The following is a 6,873-nucleotide window of genomic DNA, read 5'->3' on the forward strand; positions in this document are numbered from 1 at the left end:
AGGGCTTATATCACAACTCATTAATACAATAGTTCGGGAACATAAATCATCACAAGCATTACACAAATATAAAGTTAGTCCATCCACATGAATAACAATAAATCTGAATTTACCACTTGAGCTTGTTCACCGGGGACAAGTTTTTCACACAGATGGTATGGATGTAATACTTACACTGCTTGATCATAGATACGATGATTTGGAAGGAATTGACTCTGCAGAGTTTGTACTTAACCACAGCCAACGGATTTCAGTAGTCCCGGGGACTAGTTCCGTCTACGGTGTTTTGGAAGAAACACGTCTAACCAGTACACACCCAATTCATCCATCCGAAGCCAGGGATCACCCTCGGCAACATTCAAGAAAAACCTTGAGACGGGGAGGCTACAACCTCGCGTAGCATGGGATCAAATTTCTATAGCGCGCTTTAAGGGGGTGCCCCCCTCCCGGTCCCAAATAGAAACACCCATGCCCCCTGACCGAATGACTGGCTTTAATCCAGGGCCAAGGTACCATCATCCCGGCCTCTCTGTTTGGTGTGTACACGGAAAGAGGTTACCAACTTACTAAACCGCATCCTGGCAATGAGACATGTGGTAGCACGGAAAGGGGAAAGAACGGTAACGCGGCTCCAACCACGTTAACGTCGGAGAAAGTCGGATGACGCAAGGCTGGCATGCCACAACAGTACCACATTGCTGCCCTTCATGTCACCACATGATTAGGCCATCTCTCATCAGAGATCATCGCAACTTTGGAACATGCGGGAAAAGATCGACAACGTGGCTCCAACCACGTTAACGTCAAAGAAAGTCGGACGACGCAAGGCTGGTATGCTACAATAGTACCACCTTGCTGCCCTTCATGTCACCACATGATTAGGCCACCTCTCATCAGAGGTCATCGCAAATTTGGAACAACCGGGTCGTTGCCTTACAAGCAACGAGGTATTTACCGACACTTATATGCCACGCACAAACTCTCACGTGAACATGTAAAACACCTGTCATATCAAGTGTTCAAAACATGCTTGGCTGGTTCGGAGAAGTCGGAGTTTAGCTCGGCGAAGTTCGCGGTTCCGTCACCTCTCCGGAACCTACGGCAATCACGAAACGGGTACTAACGTGAAAACCAACACATGCACAGAAACTTTTCCAAATATTTTTCAAATAAATCCCATAAAAAACTAGACAAAATTTGAAGATTGTCAGAAAAAGAATCACTCAAAAATACCTTTTTATTAAAAGTTATAAAGGTTTCTGTCTAGGGACTTATCTGTAATGAAACAGAAAAGTTCCAGGGTTTTAACTGAGAAAACAGAAAACGCTTCGGTTGGGAATGCGCAAGCGCAAAGGAGAAAACGTATTCTGCCCGAAGGCGCCAACAGAAAACGGTTCGCGAATAAAAGAACAGAGGCTGACACGCGGGGTCCACATGTCAGGTTTGAAAAGCTCGCCGGCGCCCGAAGACTGCGGTGGATGTCGGCGTCGAACCACGGCGAGTTAGGAGGAACGGAGGGTACCAAGAGCTTCAGCGTCCTCTTCCACGTCGGTGGGTGGTGGACTCGTCCAACGGGGAGCACCACGTCGATGGCGACACTTTCTCCGGCGGACGGCGGCTCGGGTGAGGATGGGGAACTCCGGTGGAGGGCTGCATGCTTCAAATTGAAGTGCGGGTCAGAAAGAGGGATGCATGGTGAAGCTACTGGCAAGAGAATGGAGGCGGAGGAGCACACACGGGGGCGAATCGGGCTGGATCCTGTGGCGGGTCGCGGCGGCCGGAGTCGAGGAAGGAGACCTCCTCGGGGCTCTTCTAGTGGCTAGGCGTGCTCTAGGGGGAGTGCAGGGCTGGTGGGTGCTCGAGTTGAAGCTCGGGGCCTCTATTTATAGGCAGATCGACGGGGTGGCCGTGAACGGAGAATCTCCGGCGAGCGATTACGGCGGAGCAGTGGATTGGCAGGGGGCTTGAGCGGCCGGGCAGCATCAGTGGAGGTTACTGGATTCGTTTTGCAGCTAAACAGGGTCGGTCTTGGCGTAATGGCGTCGGTCCACGGTGAGGTGACCGCACGGGCTCAACGGCGGCAGAGAACGCGCTCCGCGCCCTGCGGTTCACGACGAGAGCGGCAGCGCGTTCGGGGGAGTGGAAGGCCACGCGGCGAGCTCCGGTGGTTTGGGCGGTGCTGGGTGGCGTCGTCGGCGCCGTGTCTCCCGCTGGCGTCCGCAAAGCCGCCGCCGGCGTCGGTCACGGGGCGGCGCACCTTCTGCTGCTCGTCGCCGACGCCCGCAAGGCGCCAGGCGTTCGTGCGGTGCAGGAACAAGGGGGCGGGGACAAGGAGCAAGGCGACGCCGTGGCACTGGCGAGATCGACGTCCTCCTCTGAAGAAAACGACAGCAGCCACTGACTGAATCTCTGAACTTTCTGAACTTTGACAAAGACAGTGCACTGCAGGTGTTCGACAGAAGGTTTTGGCTATGAGATAAATTTTTCTGGAGCTGTAACTTGGTGAGATGACCACTCAAAGCACCCAGGGGCTGCCTGATTTTACTTGGAATTTTTGGAGAAGGTTTGGAATGAATTTCACCAAATTTGACAAATCTGGTCCAAACTTGTAGCAAGTGTAGTTTGAAAATTTTGAACTGAAGACCAGTGGATCTTCATGGTTCTAGGTTGAGGGTACAAAGGACTAGGAGGGGAAAAAGGTTTGGTGCCAAAATCAAGACAGAAAGTGGAGTTCCTTTGTAAATCTCCAAGTGGTAGAATAGAAGACAGAAATTTGTTTGAATATAGTTTGAATGGAAAAAAAATCACATGGGGAGGTTCAACTTGCTGGATTTGATGCAAATCATGATCCAGAGGTGAGGGAGTGGTTAGGAGAGAGGATTTGCACTAATGCCATGGCAAGAAGGAATTGTTGAAAGTGGCAAAGGATTTTCCAAAAGCCATAGTGCAAATTCAAAAAGGTTTTTCAAAGGTTATTTTCCCCAAAAGAAAAACATTTTGTCTTGAGTCCAAATGAAAGGCAAGAACTTCCAAGACCAAAGGCAGATCTTGGGTGAATCCAAATAAAACTTTTTCCATAAAGAAAATATATGAGAGGGAGAGTTCTCTTGAAGAAAAAATCTAAATCACTCCCCTCAAGTCAAATAAAATCTTTTGAAAAAAAATCCAAATAAAAACTTGGGTGTCACAACACCTACCCCCTTAGGAAAAATCTCGTCCTCGAGATTTCTGCTGATCCTCAAATAGATATGGATACTCTGCTCGAAGGAAATCCTCCCTTTCCCATGTAGCTTCATCCTTAGTGTGGTTGCTCCACTGAACCCTGAAAAATCTTGTTGTTTTCTGACGGGTCCTCCATTCAGACTCTTCTAAAATCTTTACCGGCCTTTCTCTGTAGGTGAGATCTGGTTGCATATCAATGTTCTCATGAGGTACATGTTTTTCTGGGTTGCTCACACATTTTCTTAACTATGAGACGTGGAACACGTCATGGACGTCTGACAGCTCCTTGGGGAGGTCTAGTTGGTAGGCCACCGTGCCTCTTCGTGCCTTCACACAAAATGGTCCAATAAATCTTGGGGCTAGCTTCCCCTTAATTTTGAACCGTTGCACACCCCTCATAGGAGATACTCGGAGGTATACGGAATCACCAGGTTCAAAGCTGACCTCACGGTGCTTCTGATCATAGTAGCTCTTTTGTCGGCTCTGTGCTGTCTTGAGTCTGTCCCTGATTTGTTTAACTTTCTCCTCGGCCTCTTTAAGCATGTCTAGGCTGAAGATACAGCTGTCACCTGTTTCTGACCAATTCAGAGGGGTACGACATCTTCGTCCGTACAACGCTTCAAAGGGTGCCATTTGCAAGCTGGCTTGGTAACTGTTGTTGTAAGCAAATTCGGCATACGGCAAACTCTCTTCCCAACTGGATCCATAGGTGAGCACACAGGCTCTTAGCATATCCTCTAGGATTTGGTTTACACGCTCCGTTTGTCCATGGGTCTGAGGGTGGTATGCTGTACTGAAGGCCAGTTGCGTGCCCAGAGCTTGTTGTAGGTGATCCCAAAATTTGGAGACGAATTGGGTGCCTCGGTCTGATATTATAGTCTTTGGGACTCCGTGCAAGCAAACTATACGGGAGAGATAAAGTTTTGCCAGTCTTTGTGTGGAGTAGGTAGTCTTCACGGGAATGAAATGAGCAACCTTGGTTAGTCGGTCTGTGATGACCCATATGGCGTCATTTCCGCGTTGTGATCGGGGTAATCCGACAATGAAGTCCATTCCGATTTCATCCCATTTCCACTCCGGTATCCTGTTAGGCTGGAGTAGCCCTGCTGGCTTTTGGTGCTCGGCCTTGATGCGCTGACATGAATCGCAACAAGCAATGAACGTGGCTATATCTCTTTTCATACCGTGCCACCAAAATCTTTCCTGGATGTCCTTGTACATTTTGGTTCCTCCAGGATGGATCGAGTATGGGGCGGTGTGGCTTTCCGTCAAGATCTGTTGCTTGAGTCCCTCAATGTTAGGTACGCAAAGTCAGTCTCGGTACCATAATGTTCCTTCACTGTCCGTGACGAATTCTGAAGTCTTACTAAGATTCATTTTCTTCTTTATGCCTTCGATACTGGGATGTCCCTGTTGAGCCTTCTTGATTTGTTCCACTAGGGTGGGTTGTATCTCCAGGTTCGATACGGTGCCCTCAGAGACTAACATCATGTTGAGCCTAGTGAACTCTCGCTGAAACTCAGGCCTCAAATTTTGCTGACCGTCACTGTCCGGGCTGGGGTTTCGACTAAGGGCATCGGCCACTACATTTGCTTTCCCTGGGTGGTAGTGAATACCGACGTCATATTCCTTGACCAATTCCAACCAGCGTCGTTGGCGTAAATTCAGCTCTGGCTGTGTGAAAATATATTTGAGGCTCTTATGGTCCGTATATATTTCACAGCGATTTCCCAACAGAAAGTGCCTCCACTCCTTGAGTGCATGTATAACTGCTGCTAGCTCCAGGTCATGTGTTGGGTAATTTTCCTCAAGTTTTCGTAGCTGCCTGGAGGCATATGCGACAACCTTGCCATCCTGCATTAGCACACATCCGAGACCTTTTCGGGATGCGTCACAATACACTTCAAAGCTCTTGTGTATGTCTGGTACGATTAAGACCGGTGCGGTTGTCAGTTTCTTCTTGAGTTCTTGGAAGCTCTGCTCGCATGCTTCCGTCCATACAAATTTCTTGTCCTTCTTGAGTAACTGTGTTATAGGTTTTGCCATAGTGGAGAACCCTTCAATAAATCTCCTGTAATATCAGGCCATTCCTAGGAAACTCCGCACATCTGTAACATTTGCGGGTGGCTTCCAGTCTAGTATGGCCTTGACTTTTTCTGGGTCTACGGCCACGCCTTCTTGGTTCAATATATGGCCCAAGAAACCAACTTGTCTTAGCCAAAATTCGCATTTGCTAAATTTGGCGTACAACTGATGTTTCCTCAATTCTCCCAAAACAATTCTGAGGTGCTCAACATGCTCTTCTGGTGTCCTTGAGTAAACCAGAATATCGTCAATGAATACCACAACAAATTTGTCCATGAATTTCATGAACACTTTGTTCATGAGGTGGACGAAATATGTGGGGGCGTTCGTTAGTCCAAAAGGCATCACTGTAAACTCGTATAACCCATATCTGGAAGTGAAAGCCGTCTTGGGAATATCTTCCGTCCGTACCTTCAATCGGTGATATCCCGATCTCAAATCAATTTTTGAGAATACCTTGGCCTGTGCGAGCTGGTCAAACAAATCATTTATTCGTGGCATCGGATATTTGTTTTTGATGGTGACCATATTGAGGGCTCGATAGTCTATGCACAGCCTCAGTGTCCCATCTTTCTTTTTGGCGAACAACACAGGCGAACCCCAAGGTGAGGAGCTGGCTCGAATAAATCCTTTGTCCAACAACTCCTTTATCTGCTTCTTCAACTCCACCAATTCTGAGGGTGCCATCCTATACGGCTTTTTATAGATGGGAGCGGTGCCAGGTGCTAGTTCAATGCTGAATTCTATCTCTCGGTCTGGTGGCATGCCTGGTAGTTCTTCCGGGAACACATCAGGGAACTCGCATACCACTGGGACTTCTCTCAGCTCCGCAATGTCCATTTTGTTCAGTTTTGGTTTCTGGGATTGTGGCCTTTCTTGAGCGGAAACTCTTATAGTCTTGCCGTGATGGTGAGTGAGAATCACGGTCCGATTGGAACAGTCGATGAATCCTTTGTTGGTGGTTAACCAGTCCATCCCTAAAATGACATCCAGTCCTTTACTTTCCAACACGATGAGATTCGCGTGGAATTGTAGTCCTTCGAACTCAATGACCACTCCTTGGCAGTAACCTTGAGCGATTTGCTTATTTCCGGGGGACTTGATGATCATAGATTTTTCCAAGGGAAGTATCGGAAAACCGTGTTGCGAAACAAAACTCTTCGAAACGAACGAATGGGAAGCTCCAGAATCAAACAAAACCGTGGCAGGTACTCTGTTGACAGGGAACGTACCGAGCACGATGTCTGGGGCATTCTGCGCTTCTTCCCTGGTCACATGGTTCAGGTGACCCTTCCTGTGGTTGTTGCTGGGGTTGAAGTTGTTGCGCTTGGGGGCTGGATTGTTCCCACCATTGTTCGTCTTGGGTGCCGAGTCTCTCGGCTTCGGGCACTGTTTAGCATAATGCCCTTGTTGACCACAAGCATAGCAAGTGACCCCTGGACGGTATGTGAACTCCTTGTCCCTGGCATGAAACTGTCCGACAGGCCTTGGCTCAGTAGTCGTGGATCTCCTTGCGTCTGTCCTTGGGACCTCAGTCTTGCCTCGGTTGCTGCGGGCAAGAGTCGT

Source organism: Triticum aestivum, chromosome 4D (genome assembly GCF_018294505.1).
Source record: "Triticum aestivum cultivar Chinese Spring chromosome 4D, IWGSC CS RefSeq v2.1, whole genome shotgun sequence".
Taxonomy (NCBI): Eukaryota; Viridiplantae; Streptophyta; class Magnoliopsida; order Poales; family Poaceae; genus Triticum; species Triticum aestivum.